The following is a 23,298-nucleotide window of genomic DNA, read 5'->3' on the forward strand; positions in this document are numbered from 1 at the left end:
GTAATTTAGACTAAAAGTCAAACATTTAGGTCACGCTGCGTTTTGATACACCAGACAAAGAAAAGAAAGCTTCAAAGAGTTCTAAGAAGACTTATGGGTGCCATTTTTATAGCTATCTTCATATTCGAACCATCCAAACTAATCATTCAGAAAGAAAATAAAAAAAAAAAAAAAGAAAGAAAAGAAAATGATGAAAAGCTCAAAAGCAGTACTTTTATACTCTTAGACATATAATAACCTTGCATGTTTCATCAATGAAGTTTTAATATATTTTTTTTTTAAGTATTCTTGCGCGTGTATGTCAGAGAGCAAAAGTGAGCAAAAGAGCCAGGAAATGTGATTTCACTGTAACCAATGAAGAATTCTCTGACTATTTAGATCTAGAGGTTATTGTAAGTCTTTTTTTCTGTCTTCCTGCCAGTCTAATACAGTTGCTTTTGTTTGAGTAGAAAGTTTTAAAGGTAAAGATATACTATAAAATTCCACTAAAATTTTGGACCATATCACAGATATATGCACATGCTATACATAAAATATTCCATTAATGCTGAAGCAGATTGTTTTCAAGACAGGTTTTTGTATCTCTATAGAAGCTTTATAAAAACCATAATGTATAGCAACTTATAAGAAAGTCTGCAGTAGCCCTTCAGTCTTTCAGTCTGGATATAGCTTAGTGAAATAGAAATACCTGGTAAGAATACGGGATTTACATGTTAGTCTACAGTAGAACACAGAAGCTGACATAGCTGACCAATTCAGTAACCCATCTACCCAATCCATTGGCCTATGTCAATGGAGTACAGAGCAGCCAGATCCATGCAGATACTAAATAAAGCTGTGCCCAATTTTGGAAATTCTCCTGCCTCCTGAGATACCTCCTACAAAACCACTGCAAGAATGCTCCTGTAGGCAAGAAATACGGATGAATGCAAATGTGGCCATCAGCCTGGCAATGTGGAGACAGCTATTGTTCTCAGGTAGAATGCATACTAAGTAGACACTGATTTTTTTTTTTTTTTTTTTTGTGGAGAAACTTGTCTGCAATGCAAGTTCTGTATTTGCATGAGTAAGGCTCCATATGACAGCTATAGCCCTAAACCTGAAACCCCGGTAGGATTTTAAAACATCAGTATAAGCCTGCAGCCTGACATCCTGGCTTACGGTGTTAGACTATAAATATTTCTATGTATACTTTTACAGACACTTGTTCCACCTGTGCCCTAAGCCAACAGGATAGTAGCCAGCTTTAAACTGAAGGCACCATGCTTGGAGTAATATAGTAAGCCTTGCTCAGAGCAAAGTGCTGCCTAATGAAGCTATGTGGTTTCTGGATGAGACGGTGCTTGCATCCAGCCAGCTCCGAGTACAAACAGAACAAGCTCAGGGTGGTCTGCAAAAGGTCTGGCAAATCCTGAAATGAGGCAAATTACAAGCTCTTCACTGAAAACTAGAATAATGGCTAACTCCCCAGTTTTTAGAGCAAGGGTAAGGCCAAACTGTATTTGAGAAACAGTAACCTTAAGTCAGTATTTTCACATAATTGTGGAGATCTTATATGTGGGTCCAGTGCTGCTCCTACTGGGTGAATACAGCATGGATGTAACTGAGGGTGATGAACAGACTTTGGTTTAACAAACATAATTTTTGAATTCTTTTTAAATTTTGTAAACATTCTAATTGTTTTAATGTGGAAGGTCTTTTTGGGCAGCAATCTGGAATCAATATGGAATCTGTTTTTGTGTGCATGTGTAATGCATCCATGTATTTGTACTTCTCTGTGCTTATATTTGTTCTTATTCATAGATGCTCCAGCAGAAAAATAATGAATGCGGTAGAATAACAGGGGGGAAGTTAACATAGACACTGGAGGCAGAGGGCAGAATGTTTTTAAGAGTGTCAGATGGAGGTAAACCTAACTTCCTGATGTAAATTCTGATGAATAGTCCGTCGTTTGGTTTTCAGCGTTCATACTTGCAGCACTCATCAGATATTCTCTTACTGCAGGCAGAAATCATGTGGGAAGAAATCCTGAAATCCTTGTGCTTTAGCCAAGCAAAACTGACAGAGAGATCAATTATTCCTGAGTGGATTCAGACCAGCAAAACATGCTTGTTATCTGTTGTTTTCCACAAATTCCATAGGATATTAATATGCAGATTTCGGGCATGATTAGGTCTTGCTGTGCAGAGAAGCGCAGCAGAGGGGGTTAGACTCTCTGATGCCCAGGGCCTCGTCTCTTCACGCCTCTCCCCTCTCCACACTGCATTAGCGTAGGGCAGCTGATGGAAGGGGAAGGGAGAGTCTCTGTGACTAACGTGCCGATTTGGTTGTTTTCTCCCAAAGCAAAGCAACGCAACCACCAAGGAATGAATTCTCGTTCTGTGAGTCTCAAGATTCAGACTGCTGTGCTCCTGGGGCAGTACAGCAACATGCTGCTGGCTATTCAGGGCTCGTCATGAATCGACAGTCTCACCCTTAAAAAATGCTGGATTTTTCTTAAAGTGAGAAAAATACTGTTGGAGAGAAGAGGGACACATTTCAAAGTGCCATAAATAGCTTAGCTCTGTTAAACTTGGTGGAATTTGACTGCTAACATCAGTTCAGGATTTTCATACTATTTTGGCAGAAATGAGCCTTGAGGTTCAGCCATAGTGAGTTCATTGTTACCGTTATTTTCTCTCTAGGTTTCACAGCAGGGAGAAATGAAATGAGTGTGAAATCTTGTTAGCTATCTGAAGACCATCTGTATTTTCTTAATGAATACTGCACTCCTCTTGGAACCATGAAATATGCAATATAGTATGTTGATTCTAAAACAAATTGTGCGGAATTTAAACTTTACATATACACTGAACCTTCCTTTATTTTAGCAGATTCTCCTGTGAAATCTACCAATGTGATATTAATCATTTAGCAGCTGTTACAAGAAAGAGCTCTTAGAAGGCTTGGCTTAATGTTTTGCATTGGCGTAATTACTTAGTGGCTATAGGCACTTGATTCTATCCAGTAAGGAATTCTGCATTTTAGCTCATTACTTTTTATGATGACTATGTCTTTAGCGTGTAAACCTTTCATTGGTTGTAAGCAGCCTATCCATACTACAGCTATAAAATACAAGGATGGGGGAGGAAGAATTATATGTGCAGCCTACCAGAAATCCTTTGAAATCCTTTGAGGAAACCTTCAAATAGTACCAAATGTTAATGCAGAATCGCAGTAAAATATTCAGCTGAGTTTCACAAATGAAGATGGGTATTTCATAAGTGTCCCAGAAGACCTATGAAATGTCAAAGCTTATAAGCCATTAAGTATTAGGCTGCTTAGATTCTGAATTCAGAATTGGCATGCTTTAATTTTTGCATTATCATTAACACAATTATGCAATACATTGAGGTTTCACAGAATCTTTTAAAAACCAAGATGGCATGAAATGTGGTTGGCGGGTAGGAGACAGGCTGTGCCAGAGAATCTCCACTGCTCTCACTTACCAAAATAACTGGCACTTCATTATGTGAATATTAAGGGATCTGGGACAGGTTCACAGCTCCTAAGAGCAGATGCACATCCAAGCCACAACCTCACTCCCCGTTGGAAAAGGAGAGAGGCATGAACCATCCTTATACAGCTGCCTAACCTTGGTTTCCATGAAAAGAAAGTTTGTACTTCTGAGTGGAAGAAGACCCCTTCCCACACCTTTCCCACATTCTCCAGTTTGGAGAGGGGTCTGAGCCCTGAGGCGTCAGGGCCGAGAAAGGTGCCACAAAACACACCTGCACTGTGAGCTAGGTGGCCAGGGAGACAAAGAACTTTTTTGATAAGTCCAGTTAAATTCTTTGCTGTGTGTACCTAACAGTTGCTTGACCTAGTCCACTCATTACTTGAAGAACAGTTTGACTCTATGATCTATAAATTGGTGGCTTTATAAGAAACCACCAGATATAAATCATGTATGGCAAGGAAAAACTTACATAAAATAAGGATTATAATAAAAACTGTCAGGGACCATTAACTTTAGGCATTGTTACTGCTCTATGAATATTGCAATTAAGCATCTGCTTAACTTTGAAACATTAAATGGTCACAAATTAAATGAACTAACTGCTTGCATATACAACGCTAAGTCTGAGTGTAAAATGTTTGCAAAACTAGTACCACAGTGGTGAATGTAGGCAGCTGCTTTTGGTTATAACTTTTTTTTAAATGATTAAGTGGAACTTTTCTTATTCATTTGTATTCCTGGACATGGGAACATGCCTTGGAGGAACTGCCACGTCTGCATCTACATAAATGGGAGGTATGGAGATTAGGGCATCCTACAATATCTCTGCATAACATTTAATTCTTGAAGAGCCCTTACCATTTCATCCTTGAGAAGCACAGGTCCAGCTGAGGAAGCTCCACAGTGGTGTTCCTATATTAAAGCATCACAGAGAATGAAAAAGGAAAGGAGCCAGGGGCTCCCTGCTTAGCTGTTTGACACTGATAATCAACAAAGCAGTAAAAAAAACTGTGGAAAAAAATAAATTGTATGTGCTTACCCTTTTTTGCCTTTGTTGTCACAGTCCCTTCTCTTTGTGGAGCTAAGCACTTTTTCTGACCGTAGTAGTGTTGATCTGAGAATTGTATTTTAATGGCAAACAGAAAGTAGATGTATATAAGGATTTTTGGAGTGAGATGGATTTGAGGGACTCCAAAATTTTGTATTTTTCAAGATAAACCTTTATATGTGCTTGCACAATAAAGGATCTGTTAAATATTGACTTGTGCGGTGCATGCATTCCACAAAGAAAGCTTCTGCGTTTTGGAAATGTAGGTGAAGAATTTGGATATGTTCAAATGAACTGCTACATTTGTTAATTACAACTGTTGAACTCTTCTGCTTGGGCTGTATGAATAATTGATTTTTTGGTTCAGTAGCCAAACTGGAAAATTAACAGTTAGGGAAAAAAAAAAAAAAGAGGCAAAGAAGATGCATGCAGATTTAACTGAAATGAGCATATTTTCACATTTCTCACTGAAAACAAAGCCAATGCAAAGTTTGCATTTGATGCCAAATGAGAGATTTAGTTTCCTAGTTGGGTCATATTTGGCAAAAACAGATCAGTGGAAATCAGTCGGGTAAAAATTAGCTACTAGGTAAAAGCTCTGCTTGTTGTGGAGGCATTTCTTTGAATACAATAATCTTCTGTTGTTCCTACTCTCCTGCTTGATCTCTTCACTGTGTTGAACCAAGATTGGGAACGGGGAGGGGGAAAGGAAGCATCTCGCATTTGAGTGGACCTGACAGTTCCTCCTCATTTTGCTTCTCCTTCCCTCTGTTTGTCCTTGAAATTCTCTCACTGAAGTCCCTCACTGAGTAAAGGAGTGCATGGAAATCAGACAGAAACCCTGATGTCCCCTGCCACACAGGACACAGCACACACCATTTCAGAAAAGGACGTGATGGAGGATTTGAGGACAAAGGGATTAACTTTTATCAGGGAATGGAGATGTTGCTTGATGGGAGGAGGGGACAGGAGGAATCTATGATTGACTTGGTTTTTGGCGAGCAGAAAGGTTATGTGAGAACATGTGCTTTAGGGATAGGATCCTGCCTCACCTCTGTGCTCACCAGTTCCAGGCACAACCTGAATGGCGGCAAACGTGGGCTTGTCACCTGGAAGCTGGGAGCTGAGATCTGAAGCTGGCTCCGATTTGGAGCAGGATCTGCCCAGTGACTCTCCTGCTGCTGATCGTACTATCCAGCGTGGCTGCAGCAGAGGGGAGGTGCCTCACCACAGCCGTGGGAGGTGTGTATGCCTCTGTGGTGACTTTACCTGAAGAGAAAACCACTGCGTTAAACAGAAATTAATTTCCCCTGTTGGGCAACACCTGTATTGTTCCAATACACAACTTTCCAATTAGCTGTAACGGTGTTTTCAGAATTAGGAGCTATTTCACTCTGCATCTCCCTGGAATTTCCTGCCAGTGCTTAAAAAGAGTGTTTGCAAAGAAAATCTGAATGCTTTCTGTGGCTTCGCTTTTCATCACACGCTGCAATGTGCAGGGATTAATCATCTAAGTGAAATGCTGTGTAGACAGGAGATCTGTTTAGACTTTCTCACAAGGCATATGACATTGTAATATATATAAGCTGGGGAAGTGTGTCATGGGATGTTGTTTAGACCATGCATTCATTTCTTGTAATATATGCGTTGCTAAATTCAATAATATTAGGTGCTTGAAGGTAGATAGGATTAGTTGCAGGCTCTGTTTTTGCTGCAGGAATGTATATGTATATTTGCTTAGGATGTATACGTGTGGGTACTGAAAATGAAATAAAAAGCAACAACTGGTAATGACGGTAGTTCACACTGAACCAGAAAATAATATCAAATGACGCCTTGAGTCATTGAGTTTTCTGTTTGAATTAGCTTTTCCTTTTCACTGTTTGGACCTTCCCACGGGGTCTGGAGGTGTTGGTGCAGACCTGATAGTCTTTGCATGACCATACAAGGGGCCCCGGTGAAGTGAGGTTTTGTACCTCGTATTGGCTCCATATTCTTTCTGTAGAGTTCAGAAATCCTGAGCCTTCAGTACAGCGTATTGCAACCTGCACCTTTCCCTGCCCTCTCAGGCACACGTGTAGCAGAGTGATCGAGAAATTTGTTTCCACATGCTGGCAAGGATTTCATCTTGTGAGCTGTTGGATGTCTGTATCTCATGTCGAAGTCAATCAAAGCTGAGGGCACTCAGGCTTCTCCAAGATCAAATAAATAGAAACCACAATGTCTTCCTGTCTTCCAGGAAGGGAAAAGAAAAGAAACTCCATATTAGCTCTGATCCTGTCATTCTTTTGAAAGAGCACTGGTGCTGGTTTTTGTGGTTTCTAATTTACAGTAACTTAATATCGCTTGCCCTCCTAACTGTCCATTTGTAACTATTCCTACTAACAATATACAATTTTGAAATTAAACGGAACCATGAAAAGTCTCTGTACTTTAAACTGAAAGCTAGGAATTAAATCAGGCCAATTACAAACTATTGATGTAGTTCTCAGGGCTACCCCTATAGTTAAGGCGATTCAGATGTTAAACCAGCTGTAATGCTTCTGCCCATAAAACGACAGGTGAAATTCTAACATACTGATTAATTTGTTATTTTTGCTCTCCATTCACAACACTGCAAAGCCAGGTTGTTTTTAGAACTCTGATGTTATATTCATAAATCCACCTTTAAAGCAACAATAACTTTTAAATGCTGCTAAAGCAAAAATAATTTAAGTTAAAAGCAGCTATAACTACTTCTTTTCAACCAAAAGAATTAAATAGCTATTATAGTATTATTTATTTTAACGTAGTTGGAATGATGCTTCCCAGTATACTGGTGTTCCCCATTGATTACCTTTATTTTAAGTGAAAGAGAAAATGAAGAAAAAATAAAAGTCAAGTGCCCGTCAGACAGCATAGCTTCACATCGACTTCAGAGCACAGAGTATGAAATGGAAACCGTCTCTGCAGGGGGAGTGCTTCACAATTTAAAAGTGAAGTACACAAAAATTAACTGCTATGCGTTTACTGCCTCACATGCCATATAAAGGATGTTATCACTCGTACTTTATAAATAGCTTTTCAAAATGGGCCTGTTCCGTATGGCTTGCAGCTGTTTGCATTTTTGTAAGTCTGGAGGAAATGTACAAATTGTGGATGGGTTTGCACCCATGCGGCTTTATATCTCAAATATTTTTTAAAGATAAGGCCGATATAAAACACAATTCAGTAAGGAAAACCAAGCTTGGTCAGACTTGACTTTGCCTCAGAGAAATGGTACAGCAAGACAGCTAGATTTCCTTTTCATCACCATTAATTTAGCTGAATGTAGATTTTGAAAACTCACTGGTTATAGATAAGAACATAAACGCAGAAGCTGGATAGTAACATTAGCCTGGCTTCTATCACTGGTGATACAGGAAAGGGAGAAGTCAGTGCTCTAAAACTCAGTGCACGTCCTGGAAGAGGTATTTAACTGGTTCCAGACAGCAGAAGCAGTGTACTTCAGTTAGCACAATGCCTTTCTGCTGCTATTGTACTGTATCTAGTAATAGAACACCTTGACTTTCAAATGGCATGCTGCATTCATCAGTCTGAGATCCCAAGTGAAACCCCAGCCCTATTTGACTGAGAAAACATAATACAGCGTCAAGGTGAAACATTCATACAATGCTTAATTTTCACAGAATCACGAATGCTAGGGGTTGGAAGACGCCTCTGGAGATCATCTAGTCCAACCCCCCTGCCAGAGCAGGGTCACCTACAGCAGGTTGGACAGGAACGCGTCCAGGCGGGTTTTGAATATCTCCACAGAAGGAGACTCCACCACCTCTCTGGGCAGCCTGTTCCAGTGCTCTGCCACCCTCAGAGCTATTTTTTTTTATTTTGCAATATCTTCCCAGACTGCAGCCTCATCTTGAACATTACAAGTAATTGTGTATTCTCTTGGTTTCCAAATAGCCCTCAGGTACCACTAGTCATTTCACTTTTACCCTTCAAAACTAAGAAGCAGAAATCTGTTTGCATCTTGATTCTACCCCAGAAAATTAACATTCATGCAGAAAATCTTCCTCTCCAATTTACTCTGTGTTTTACTCACATCATAATCCCTTTCCCTCCCCTTCCATTCGTTAATCCTCTCTGCACACTACAACAGTTCTTTGATCATTCACCACTGAAAAGTCTGTGCAAATCAAAATGATGGTATTTCATCCTGGACTTCTAAGGTAGGATTTGCTTCATCTAATTTAACTGTCCAGAATTTATATATTTAGAATTTCATCCATTCATCTAAACTTCATTTACAGTCAGTGGAAAGAGATGGGTGTCTTCAAGTATATATTCATCCTACATGTTTAAAATATGTATCTTATTAATCATTCCTTGGCGCTATTTGAAAGGAGAAAGCCTAGGTGACAGGACCTACACTTAAAGCTGCATGCCCAGCCTTTAGATAGCTTAAGTTAGGCAAGATGAAGCAACTGTACCAAAAATCTAGTTGGTTCCTAGCTACTCATTCCAGTTGGGAGGCCACTGTTTCCTACAAATTTCCAAATCACTTCCTACTTTTTTTTTTCCTTCTTCTAAGATGAATCAGCTTGTGTAATGACACTTCCAGACAACTTTGATGCTGACTACTGAGATGAGATCCAGTCAAATTCGCATCAGATAACATAACTAAGCGTGGGCTAGAATAGTCAACTTCTTGCTGTGGGTAACGGGAAAGTTGTAACACTTTCATAAAAAATGATCTCTTCAGGCTTGCTCAGATCTATGCAGCTGTTGAGTATTTACATTGCTAATGACCTAGAATTTTTTTTTTAATTTTTGATTTTTAGTAATAGTTCATATTTAAATACCCCTAGAAATTTTGAGTGCAGAACAAATACAGGAAATAGCAAAGGTACTAGCCCTGTGTCATTTATTCCTTTAAAAGAAATGGAAATAGTTTAATAAAAATGTAAGATTTCTGTTTGGACAGCACAATACAAACCAGTGAAGCATTTATTTCTTTTACTTAAATCCTTTTTTTTCCCCTAGCTGAACTGATAATTTGAACATAGCAAATTTTGTGAATCACAAATTGTAATTTCTAAAAATGGTTTTAGTTGGTTTACACTTCACTGTTAGATGCTTCTGTTTGAACCTCTCTGGGTTCTATAACTTTTAATCATTTTTCACTCCTGTCTTTTACCCCATAAATACTGATTCCCCAGTGTTGCGTCCTTCTGCTCATAGATCTTCTAAACTATAAGCCCATTGTCCCGTCTCATGTTTCGCTGCTATGACACTGCAATTTGTGTGTTCCCAGTCCACTGCCATGCCACTTTTCCTGTGCCAGAGGCAGGGAACTGGTGATGAGCCGTGGTGCTGTGGGAAGACGTGTCTTCTCTCTAGCTACAGCCGTGCACTATAACCCCACAAGGCTGAGGGAGGATATGGTAGGTAGAAGTGTTCCCCTGACACCTGGTGGGACATTAGGAAAGAGAATTCTATGTTACTTTACATAGTTGCAGCTATTCAGCCTTATTCACCTATCTGCAACAAGTACGCTTTTGAAAACTACATAGTCTTTGGGTTTTGGCCCATGCACTTCTTCAGCTGTCACGCTTCCTTTCCCGGACCAAACTGACAGGCGATGGGTGACAATTCTGTTTCACCCCTCCCCGCCACATGGAGTTACTAAATTCATATCCCCCATCTCCTGGGCTGAATCAGGGCCAGAATATTCATCACCGCATAGGAGAGATCCTGTGATGAATGTACATGATGAATACAGCATCCAATCCAGTTCACCATATTAGCAGACAAATAGCTTCAAAGAGAAAGTCCTGACAGTAGTTTTCCAGTTTCAGCTGCGTTTGAATTTTATCAGTGAAAATCTGCTGAATTTAATAACACAGCAATAAATAATAATGCAACCAAAGATAGAGGCCAGATTGCATTAATTTTTGTCTGTCCTAGCTGCTAAGTTTTGTGGAGCAGCCTGTTAATTTCACACTGTGATGCAATGCATATTTAATTGTCAAGCCTTCGCCACATCAAGCGATACAGAAACACAACATAGAGAATGGGATTTTTAGTCTGGGAGGACAGTTCATGCTGGGTTCCTCAGCCTTTTTTCTGATGCTGTTAAAATATCCTCATTAATGATCTGGATAAGAGAATAAAGAATAAGCTTATTAAAATTTTAGATAATGCCAAGCTGGATGGTTTAAAAGCACTTTGGAAGAATCAGACAGATCAGAATTCAAAGGTTCTTGATAAGTGGAAGAAATAACGTAAAATTGAGGATACAAACTTTGCTAAACACAAGTGTATAGTTCAACATTTAGGAAGGCAAAATCAAAGGTGTAAGTACAAAATGAGTAATAGCTGAGTTGTCAGAGATACTGCAGTGAAGGCTGTGAGAGTTGTAGCAGATCACAAATGAAACATGAATCCCTGCTGGGATGTTATAACATAAAAAAATGTCTCTCATTCTGTGATATATTAGCAAGACCACTGTATAAATGAAACAATGACTTCCTTTGTTAAGTGCTGGTGAAAAACTGGAACTCGGGCAACATGTTTAAAGAAGGATCAATAAAAAACTGGAGAAAGACCACTGAAATGAAAGAAAAAATCACTTCTGAAGCAGTTTGGCGTATTATTTTATGATTTAATGTAGAAAAAAGAACAGATGGGAACATGGCAGCAGGTTGTGACTACTATAATGTTAGTATAAGGATATCCTCCATAGTTATCAGAGGCAAGAGAAAAGTTACTTTGCAGCAAGGAAGATTCAAGGCAACCACTCAGGGAAAAACAGGTTTATCCCCACTTTGGAGTACGGGAACATCTTTCCTGGGTGATTTCTGGCTTTCCACTTGGCAGAGATAATGCAGTTAAATTTGGTTTACCACCAGATACCACATTCAGTTCTTAAGTTCTCTCTCTCACAAAAATGCTTTTGATTCTATAATGTAATCTGTGAAAAGAGTCAGCCTTTTAGAACAGTGACTGTGAAAAATATTTTTAAAAAGATGAATATACATCATCCTAACTTGAGAGACAATGCAAGTACAAAAAGAAATACATGGAAGCTTATTTATTCTACTCATAATTTACTGTGGGATCTTGCCAAGGTGAATTACTTCCTTCCAAAATATTTAGTTAAAGGATGAAACAGATGGGCAGGGATTTTTTTCTTGCTACGTGTCTATTAAATTATAATTTATGCCTGCCAAACTATGAGTTTTGTCCAACAAGGGACCCTTAAATGTGCAGATTTGGTTCTACTTATAGATTATATGCTTAATAGGCAAGTAGGTGGATATCAATTGAAAATCAACACAAAAGAATTTAGAAAACTAAGATGAAAAGATATACTGGAATAACCTCCTTTCAGGTAGTTGTAGAGGGTGACAAGGTCTCCCCTCAGCCTCCTTTTCTCCAGGCCGAACAACCCCAGTTCCCTCAGCTGCCCCTCATAAGACTTGTGCTCCAGACCCCTCACCAGCTTCGTTGCCCCTCTTTGGACACAATGCAGCACTTCAATGTCTTGTAGTGAGGGGCCCAAAATGGAATTTGAGGTGTGGCCTCACCAGTGCTGAGTACAGGGGGACAGTCACTTCTCTGATCCTGCTGGCCATACTTTTTCTGATACAAGCCAGGACGCTGTTGGCCTTCTTGGCTATGTGAGCACATTGCCAGCTCATATTCAGCTGTTGACCAACACCCCCAGGTCCTTTTCTGCCGGGCAGCTCTCCAGCCACTCTTCCCAAGCCTGTAGTGCTGCATGGGGTTGTTGTGATCCAGCCTGTCCAGATCCCTCTATAGAGCCTTCCTACCCCCGAGCAGATCAATATTCCTTCTCAACTTGGTGTCATCTGCAAACTTACTGAGGGTGCACTCAATCCCCTCATCCAGATCATTGGTAAAGATATTAAACAGAACTAGCCCCAATACCTAGCCCTGGCAAACGCCAGTTGTGACCGGCCGCCACTGGATTTAACTCCATTCACCACCACTCTTTGGGCCTGGCCATCCAGCCAGTTTTTACCCAGTGAAGTGTACACCTGTCCAAACCATGACCAGCAAGTTTCTCCAGAGGAATGCTGTGGGAAATGGTGTCAAAGGCTTTACTAAAGTCTAGGTAGACAACATCCACAGCCTTTCCCTCATACAGTAAGTGGGTCACCTTGTTATAGAAGGAGATCAGGTTAGTCAAGCAGGACCTGTGTTTCATAAACCCATGCTGGCTGGGCCTGATCACCTCCTTGTCCTCTATGTGCCACATGATGGCACTCTAGATGATCTGCTCCACAGCCTTCCCTGGCACTGAGGGCCGACTGACAGGCCTTCAGTTCCCGGGATCCTCCTTCTGGCCTTTCTTGTAGATGGGCATCACATTTGCTAACCTCCAGTCAAGTGGGACCTCCCCAGTTAGCCAGGACTGCTGGTAAAAGATGGAAAGTGGCTCGGTGAGCACTTCTGCCAGCTCCCTCAGTACTCTTGGGTGGATCCCATCTGGCCCCACAGACTTGTATGTGTCTAAGTGGCGTAGCAGATGCTAACCATTTCCCCTTGGATTATGTGGAGCTTCATTCTGATCCCACTGCCTGTCTTCCAGCTGAGGGGGCTGGGTACCCAGAAAACAGCTGGTCTTCCTATTAAAGACTGAGGCAAAAAAGGCATTAAGTATCTTAGCCTTTTCCTCATCCTCTGTCACTATGTTTCCCCCCACATTCAATATAGGATGGAGATTCTCCTTAGCCCTCCTTTTGTTGATAATTTATTTATAGAAACATTTTTTATTGTCTTTTATCGCAGTAGCCCAATTAAGTTCTATTTGGGCTTTGGCCCTTCTAATTTTCTCCCTGCATAACCTCATGACATCCTTGTAGTCCTCCTGAGTGTCGTGCCCCTTTTTCCAAAGATCATAAACTCTCCTTTTTCCCCTGAGTTTCAGCCAAAGCTCTCTGTTTAGCCAGGCTGGTCTTCTTCCCCACTGGCTCGTCTTTTGGCACATGGGAACAGCCTGCTCCTGTGCCACTGAGATTTCCTTCTTGAAGAATGTCCAGCCTTCCTGAACTCCTTTGCCCTTCAGGACTCTCTCTCAAGGGACTCTGTCAACCAGTCTCCTAAACAGGCCAAAGTCAGCTCTCTGGAAGCACAAGGTAGCAGTTCTCCTGACCTCCCTCCTTATTTCTCCAAGAACTGAAAACTATCATTTTGTGATTGCTGTGCCCAAGACAGGATCCAACCATCACATCACTCACAAGTCCTTCTGTGTTCACAAACAACAGGTCCAGGGGGTGCCTTCCCTAGTTTGCTCACTTACCAGCTGTGTCAGGAAGTTATCTTCCACACTCTTCAGGAACCTCCTAGACTGTTTCCTCTCCACTGTGTTGTATTTCCAGCAGACATCTGGTAAGTTGAAGTCCCCCATGAGAGTACGGGCTAGCAATTGTGAGACTTCTCCCATTCTAGTTTAGAGCTCTTTCAATGAACCCTGCTAACTCCTGTGCAAAGATCCTTTTCCCCCTTTTAGACAGGTGCACGCTATCTGTTGCTAGCAGGCATGGTGTCGTGTAAACCGACCCATGATCAAAACACTCAAAATTCTGCTGGTGACACCAGGCTCGGAGCCAGGTATTGATCTGCTGGCTCTTCCTGTTTCTTGCCTTGTCATTCCCTGCAACTGGAAGATAGAGGAGAACACTACGTGTGTTCCTGATCCCTTGAACTGTTGTCCCAAGGCCCTCAAGTGTCTGTTGATTGCCTTCAGACTTCTTGTTGCAGCTTTATTGCTGCCTACTTAAAAATCAATAATGAATGGTAATCTGAGGGCCGTACCAGGGTAGGAAGGTTTCTCTTCACACCTTTAACCCGGGCCCCAGGGAGGCAGCAGACTTCCCTAAGAAGTGGGTCCGATCTGCATATTGGGCCTTCTGCTGTTTTCAGAGGGGAGTCTCCTATGACAGTGACCCGTCTCTTTTTCTTTACAGAGGCAGTTTTGACCCAGGGCACAGTCCAACTTAAACTTGGTGACACCTCCAAGCTAGATAAACCATCGTCCTCGTTATTGTTTGGATCCCCTTGCAGAGCCTTGTGCCCATTATGCAAGGGCACCTGGGAAGCTGGGGTAGTCACCGAGGAGACGTGTCTGCTGCACCAGGCAGGAACTTGTCACCATTGACCCCTATCCCGTAAGTCACTGTGTTCAGCCAGGTGGAGAGAGGATAGGGAACCCTGTGTATCATGTGTTCTGTCTGCCCATTGGGCCTGTCTTGGGGAAGTGTGCCCTACTAGTGATGTTTCTCAGTGAAATCAGGTATTCACTAAAAATGCTGCTTGGCACAATATCTTGGATAAAGAATTCTGTTTGAAGGTATTGCAAGTGGGTTTAGAGGCATACTATATGGGGAAACTGAACAAATACAAAAAAAAAGGGACCAAGTAGAGTATTTTCCTCGACAAATTAGAGAGAAAAAGTAAGCAAGTTGAATTGCGATAATCAATTATCCTCCAGTCTTGCTTGCAGTTGTATGAGAGTTTAATATTATACCGAGGTATAATCTGCTGCAGTCACATAAGGTCCTTTCAAGTAAAAGGGTAAATGAATACATCCCTGCACTCGGCATCACCTCAAAGTTTATGAGTAGTGCAGGCTCAATTGAATGTTGCCATCCCAAGAATGAAATAGAAGGGCCTTGTCATCATATCGAGGCTTCTGCCAGAAAAGGGAAGGGAAAGACAGGATCTGGGGCACAGACAAAAAGTAGCTTAAATAAAAATCTCAAAATGTACATCTTTCATTCGCACTGTGCTAGATATCAGATAGTATCATCTTGCTGACATAAGGCTGATTCAGAAAAGCTTGGGACACTAGACGTAAATTCAGCATAACCTGATTTTTTTTATAGAAGACATTGTTCTTCTAGCCATCTAGCCATATTCATGTGAAAGCTGTGTTGGGATGCAGACTTCTTATACTGAGTTTTGATAGTAAAGTCATAACCCGCTACAACTTCAGAGAAGAATGTGGTGCCAGTGAAGAGTTTTGGATGGATTATCTTTTTTTTTCTTTCTGTACTGTGAACATAAGGAAATAGTAGTGGTGTCATAAACACATTAACACTGCATTTTCTTGTGTGGGTAACTTTCAGATCTTAACTTTTAGATCTACGAGGTTTCATATTCCTTACTCAAAACTGCAGACAAACAAAACAAAACAATGTATGTTACACCGTTACAATGCTATGGTAATCTGTAGTTTTCAGGATTTTTATCTAAAGTTATGATATTTTTGAGGCACCTTTACCTAGCTAATGAATTAATTTCCTGATTTCCTTTTAAAAAGTAAAGTGCAGTATGTGAAATAGTAGGTGAATTTGGAAGGGCTCTGAACTTCCGCTGTTATGTTTGCAAACACGCAAATGTTCATTTGATTCATTGAAGTCCTTTCGTGCAGGGCATCTGACCTGACATGGTGCGTCCTTCTCCTGTGCTTCTGTAAACATATTCAGTCCTCATGTGACTCATTAAAAATGTATCCCCAGATTCAAGGAATTTCAGCAGATGCTTATCAGAAGAGCAGAATTCCTTCTGCTCGCTTTTGTATTTCTCTTGCCCATCAGTTCCAGTTCTATGCAGCCCGTAATTTGAAATATGAACAGAATCTTGCCTTCTCTTTCAATTATATGGAAACTATCCTTTTGGAGGATGAAAAAATTCTATCCCTGAATAGATATTGTGTGGTGGGGTATAATGAATGAACTCTTTAATCAAGAGCTATCTATTCTCCAAATATCTGAAAAAGATTGAATTCACTCTTACACGGCTGAACTCTCCAGGAGGACTTTCATAGTAATCAAGGGAGGGAAGGTGATGAAACAGGACAAAATTTAGACATAAATTAGGTTCACAATTTAAGTAATACTGGTTGTAAAATTTTGTTTTCATTAAGAAGAAATTGCCACTAAAAAGGGGGTAAATTCACAGTAAATACAGCAGTGTGAATTGTCAGAATGCTGCCAAATTGATCATGCACTCAACTGTAACAGCAAAGATTTTCCCTAAATGAGTTTATAGCTCTTTCAGCGTAACATGATTACCATCCCCAGAGAATATGACAATGCCTTTTTGCAGGTGGTAGGATGCGGTACTGTTTTAGTTCATGAAAAAGACTTCTTTCAAGTATTTAAATAAGTACATAGCATTAAATGCTTAAATTTGTACTTAACTTTAACTTAATTTTACTGGAGAAATATGTCCATGACCATTCTCTGGGACTAGCCAGTATATGCACTAGTCAAGTCTATCCTCCAGAACAGAATAGTCTCATATTAAGTGCCTCTTGGCATGAGATGACTCCCGAAATGTGCTAGGGAGGTTCTGGGAGTGCAGCATCTGGCTTGAGGCATGAAAGGTACCAGGGATCACTCTAAAAATGTAATAGTATACATCATATTACAAAGCCTGGGACATGACAGAAAAATTGACCTTACATACCTAATTCCTACTGCCTGTATCTACCTTTGAAGATTCAGTCCCTAGTTTCACTAAAGGCAGATTTCAGAGAGATTTGAGCATTCCCCAGTCACTTTAAGGGCAGGCAAAGAAAGCATTTCTGTGGGTTTGAAAGCTGTGGCGTGTGTACACCCAAGCAAGGAGAAGTCTTCTCATGTTCATGAGAGAGGGCTGAGGGATCTGTAACTTTCACTCATCTCTGGCTCCCAGAGGCTAATGCTGGCTCTGGAATTAGTTAATGGAAACTTGTCTATATTTGAGAGAGATATACGGGACCAAAAAACCTACTTGTGATTCCACGTACAATGTCATGATGCTGACACTCAGTAGTAGTATGAGATAGGTCTATCCACAAGCTGCTACTTCTGAGATGTGTAGTTGGCTTGTGCATCCCTGCATGTTGTTTAGCACTTCTGTGAGTTATGCAGGTACGGCCGGATAAGCTTTCAATTAACTCACACAACAGACTTGTATTGAGAGAAACGATGCCGTTAGACAGCCTGCCACCTGCTGCCATATCCCAGGCTGACTGAAAGAGTTGCGTGCCACCGAGGTTGCCTGAAGAGTGCACACAGATTGGTAAGTGTCTAAGAAAGGGATTTTAGAAGTTGGCCAGTGAGTGTGGTGCTGCCGTTGGCCTCCAAGAATGAAAAGCTCTGGCACCTGTGAGTCAGTTTTCAGATGCTGTCATGGAAAGCTCCCCATGACACTTCTGTGTGAGGACATAAGAAGGATCAAACTGGGTTAGACTAGGAGTCCATCTAGCCCTGTGGTCTGTCTCCAAGAGCAGACACAAGCAGATGCCAAAATACGTAGTATCATAGGCTGCCTAAAAATTGGTTTTTAATGGCTGTTTGGCTGCGTGCTTATTTGTGAGCAGCTTGTGTTTGAGCGAACAGTTGGGGAATGGTTGTTCTTTAGCAAAAACTGTTAGCTGTCATTCTCATGTTTAAAAAAATTTATCTGGACACTTGGGAAATATAGTCTTTGTAGGTGAGACAAGAAGAAAAATATTGTGTGGAAGGAACTTAATGCAATTCTTACAAAATCAAGACAGTCTGAGGAAGAAGGACGAGGTCTGAAATGGGGTTAAAAGTGGAGCAGCAGTTGTTTTGGCGCAGAGGCTGGCTTTGTCTGCCATGTTTCTTCATGCAAGGTGTAAGGTTGAATTTATGTTTCTCTAAGGGTGTGCAAACGGTACATATTTATACTGCTGCATGGTGGAAAGAGATATGTATCAGAAATAAATATTTTAGACATTTCCTAAGGATATGAGGCCTAAATGATTACTTTCTCTCCTTCTCTGTCTGTCTCTACCTGTGTTTCCCTTTTTGGCTGTCTCTTCCACACTTCATAACTTATCAGCGTATGATCCAATTTCACAGAGTGTTAGTAGATGCAAAGATAATATGTTCACATAATTTTCATCAAAATGGGGAACTAGATAGTTCAAATAGACCTGTAAAGTCTTCCTTTTGCAAGAAAACCTGACTTATGAATGTAAACCCTCCAGAGACATCAAGGAATCCACAAGAGAGAGCTATTATGAGTGTCCTGATTGTGAGAAAAGCTTTAATGACACCTAATTATATGCTAGAGAATCCAACCACAAGACTTGAATTAATAAAACTAGGCTTCATTGCTTCCTCTGCTAAAGGATCTTAAAAGAACTAAATGTCTATTAAGAGGATGAGGCTGGTGATGAACTTCACTGAGAGACTGCTGTGGAGAGGCATTGTTATGTTTAGTAAATAGAGTGAGGAAGAGCACCATGTTGTCTGAGTAAAAAATGGTGGTTGAGAGGGATGGCTTGAGAAACTTTTTAAAACCAGAATGCATTGTGAAGTAAAAGCTACAGAAGTAATTAGCTTCAGAGGAGATAACAAAGCTTATTAAGCATGTATTCTGCTGTCTTGGGGGGTGTAGTATCATACAACAGAGATTTTACTGCAAGTATTAGAACAATGCAGTCAACAATGCCTTGAAATTAATGTTTCTGGACTTCACAAGCAATTTCAATTATATTATGCTAATAATTTAAATTGGGAAAACAAAAGTTATGTAGGCTTTTAGATAACATTAGGGTGCTGAGCTGGTAAATGAATGAAGGGAATTCTTCTGGAGTGGGAATAAGGGACTGAGAAACAGTTAAAGGAAGGTAATTGGGAAATGCCCTCAAACTGAAACAATCATCTATTGGGAGAACAATAAGAAATCACTATAGGAGCAGAGACATAACTAATAAAGGTCTCTTTGGGGAGGAAGATGGAAAAGGGATCAATCGTTATAGGGAAGCACTATTGAAGCTGCTACTACCAAGCATCTCAAATACTGTGTAGCTGTCTAGTTGCTCAGATTCAGGAAGGATAAATCCCTCTTGAGAGATAAGAATATCAGGGCATGGCAAACACGATGTGAAAAGCGAATGGAAGAGCAAACTAAAAGTGGAGAAGGGATGCAACACTATGAAAACCATCATGAGGGTAAACGTAAGGGAGAAAGAAAAGAATTTCTTCCCTCTTAAGATGAAGAGCAGCGCTCTCACAAGATGGGATGGGCTTCCATGAGAAGGAATAGTTTAATTAGTGAAGCACTGAGATTCCAGAGCATCCAAGCAGCTTCATAAGTAATTTTAAGCTTAAGTGTAAAGAGTATGCTCATGTTTGCTGCAAATTGCTAGTTCTGGGTGGTCTGGCCTAGAACATGTTCTTTCCAGTCCAGTCTTAAATCTTAGATATCAGGTTAGCCGCAACTGTAGAAAAAAGACAGAAAGCTACAGAGTAGAAAAACAATTGGAGGGAGAACACAGCTACCTCTTCAGTAAGGATATTAGCATTAAATGTTTCCCAAAACATCTAAATGTTTTACTGAAGACAAGTTGTAGGTGCCTTAAAATGATTGTGCTGACAGTTTAAGAGAAGAGCCTCTGAGACATCTTTATTAACACTGTGGTCATCTGTAAAGTCAACTGCTTCATAATGGTATGCATTAATATCCACCACAAGGAGACGCTCCCAGGTGACTTAGTCACAGGTTTCATTATGGGATTAAGAAATTTTAAAATATACATAAATCCTGTTTTCTGACTAAATTTCAGGGAGGATTCTAGAGACTTCCTGAGTGGAAAGATTCAGCAGATCCCTTGCAGAAGAAGTGCAATGGCTCGAAGTGATGTAGCTCAGGTGGTGGGACAGTGCAGGCAGGTGCTCACATTGCTCTACAGCTACGCTGTACAACAGCTGAGCCGGTTCATCCTGCTCATGACTGCACTGGGCTGTGCAAACGGCTCAGCTAGATAACGTGTAGCATGTCATTCATAAACTCTGACCCAGTTCTTTAACGTGGATGATGAAAACATGAGTATTTATGCAAGGCACGAATTTGTCTGGAAAGTAAAGGCCCTAATTCTGCAAACGCTTGTGCAGACACTTTACTCAAGTGTGGAAGGAGTCTCAAAACCTTGTAAGTCTACAATTTGCATCACCAAGGAAAACCATTTTTATAAATGCTGAAGGGTCAGATTTATTTCACTAACTCTTTGATCTCCTTGGCTGAATGGGATTTGGAGCAGTGAGAATTATTATCATTATGGTGCACATTCCTGCATATTTTTGCTGATAAGATAGAGCTCATGAACCATGTTTTCATTTGTAAATAGATGTTTGAGCCTTGCAAAAAAGGTAAATGAGCTCTGTCTTGCTGTACAATATGTTTATCTGTGAAAAGCATTCATCTTGAACACAAACTAAAATGTAATGCATCAGAGACATGTAAACTCACTACAAAGATTAAGGTTTGGTTCTGTAATTTTTGTAAGAAGTTTTGAGTGATAATATTAAGTGCCATTGCATTCAGAGCTAGTGGGAAAGAGGATGCTTTTTAATATCAAACAAATGGAAGATAAAAGAATTTTTCAGACATCCAACATGAAAGACATAAAAAAAGACGGAGACAAAGAAAGCTGCGCTTTTGAACACACTCTCTTGTTGACCTAGATCTCATATGGCCGATGGACGGCCTACAGCCTCAGTCCTGCTCGCCAGGCAGTGCTATCCAGCTCTCAGGAATGCTTGGAGATTCATCTGTACCTATTATTGCTGGGCAGCTTGTCCAGGGCGCTGAAGAGCTCTGTGGGTCCGTCTGGTGCTCTGTGCTAGCCAGAAGCCAGGCTGCTGGGTGCACTCAGGGGCTCTGCTGAGACAGAGCTGATAAAACCTGCTGGACATGAGCTGGGCCTGTGCAGGCAGATGTCACTGTAGTAAATGGTATGTTATATCTAGCTGTATCTGTTTTATTCCTTATTAATCACGGAACCTTGGATAACAGCTGACTAAATGGTTATTCTGTGCTATTGGTCTGTCCTCTCAGTGTCACTTGCTGTCTTGAGCTCAAGACTCTAGTCTTGACTCTGGGTCTAGTACGGTATAACCGCATGGCAGCTTGGAGATGTATAAGAATAAAAGGTTTCAAGGGTAAAACCACCACTCTGGATATAATTTACACATCCGGTTGATTGCATTACGATACATTTCGCTGACAAGCAGAACTAATTAAAAGCACCCGATTGCCTTGTTACATTTCATTTCAGTGCATTTATCAGTGAATTAAATCTAATTTAGTGACGATGAAGGGGCAGTGGCGTAAGGGTGTAGGGCTCAGTAGTTCAAGGTTACAGAGGCTTGAACAATTCTGGATGGAAATAGATATTTTTTTTTTGTTTCTGATGTCAAAATGCTGACAGAGAATGTAAAAATACAGAGTTGGTGTATAAGGAGAGGGCTTGATATGGCTCAGGAAACCAAGTGGACATAAGGTGGAGACAATGTCAACAAATGCCAGAAACTGTAATGGTGCTAATAACAAGACCAAACTGCTTAAAAACCAAAGTGAACTTCACAACTTGAGAGTATATGTCTGAAAGATGGAATCAGCTATTAGATGATTGCTCCTACTGCAGGAATAACATGATTGTGGTATAGCAGCAAGTCTGTGACTATACAGAAATTATTTAGAAACCTTTTGCGACAACTCTTACATTTTGATTAACCACATCCCACTGAGTACGTGTTCTTCACACATGACAGAATTCAGATGGCAGAAGCCGAGAGAAGAATGAAAATGCAGTTGATGACATTTTCCTTGTTCAAGAGTCCTGTCATTGAAAAATAGCCTCCTTTGGGAAAAAGAAAGATCTTATAAAAAGTGTTTCAATTAGTATGCAGTTTCCTAAATTATTATTAATATTATTTTAGCTGTTACTGAAATCTTAAGTTTTTTATTAAAGGTGAAAATATTGAGAGTGATTTGATTTTTCATAAAAATATCAGTTAGAACATCACAAACAACTAATTTTGACTGAAAAAATGAAACCTGATAATTTTTCACCTCTCAACACAAGCACCTTTCCTTTCTTTTTCATTTTTCTGATGTGTTGTACATCAAAATCAATTGTAATAACAATTGTCATTGAACTGCTAGTTAGTATGCTATTTTTTTAATGTGATCTTAGGCAGGATTAACGAGGAACATACCCCGAGTAGGTGAGCTGAGTTACTTTTTTAAACTTGCGACTCGTTTACATTCATTGCGCCTCTGTACACCTACATGTAGACATCTGCTCTGAGGTATCTTAAGCTACAGCCAGGTCTTTTGCCTAAAGGGTTGTTATCCTCTCCAAAGACTTTATTGGAATTAAAATACATGTTGTGACAATATATTTCTAGAAAGGAAGTTGCTGTTTGTGGTGTGGTGAGCCAGGATGCAACCAGCTCATGGAGCCAGAAGTAGCATAACTGTCTGTCTTACCTTCTCTGTGAGCCTTGCTGAGAGGTGCTCGCCTGCTCTCAGACTCACGCTGGCTGCACGTTTGGTTTGATGAACTGTTTTGTGCCAAAGGACCAGCCTGTGTAAAGCTTATGTGGGGCTTATTGCCTGTTTCACCATGTGAGGAATTTATGCCCACAGCAGCCTTATCATCTACAGATGTGGTTTCAGCATCTGTAAAAGCCCCTTATTGCTGGCAGTGTTAGAAACTCGCACACCTTCTATGCGTGACTGTTTTCTTTAGGTTTCACTTCAGTGCTGTGCTTTCCGAAGCGGATCATTAGCTTGGCTGGTTCTGATGTTCAGGGGTGAAGACCTGGCTTTCCAAACACGCAAGGTTTTGTGGCCAGTAGGTTGTTGTATCCAGGGGGAGTTTGCAAGTGAGGGGAAGAAGAAACGGATCATTTCAGAAAAAGAAGTTGTATGTTTT

Source organism: Chroicocephalus ridibundus, chromosome 3 (assembly GCF_963924245.1).
Source record: "Chroicocephalus ridibundus chromosome 3, bChrRid1.1, whole genome shotgun sequence".
NCBI lineage: Eukaryota > Metazoa > Chordata > Aves > Charadriiformes > Laridae > Chroicocephalus > Chroicocephalus ridibundus.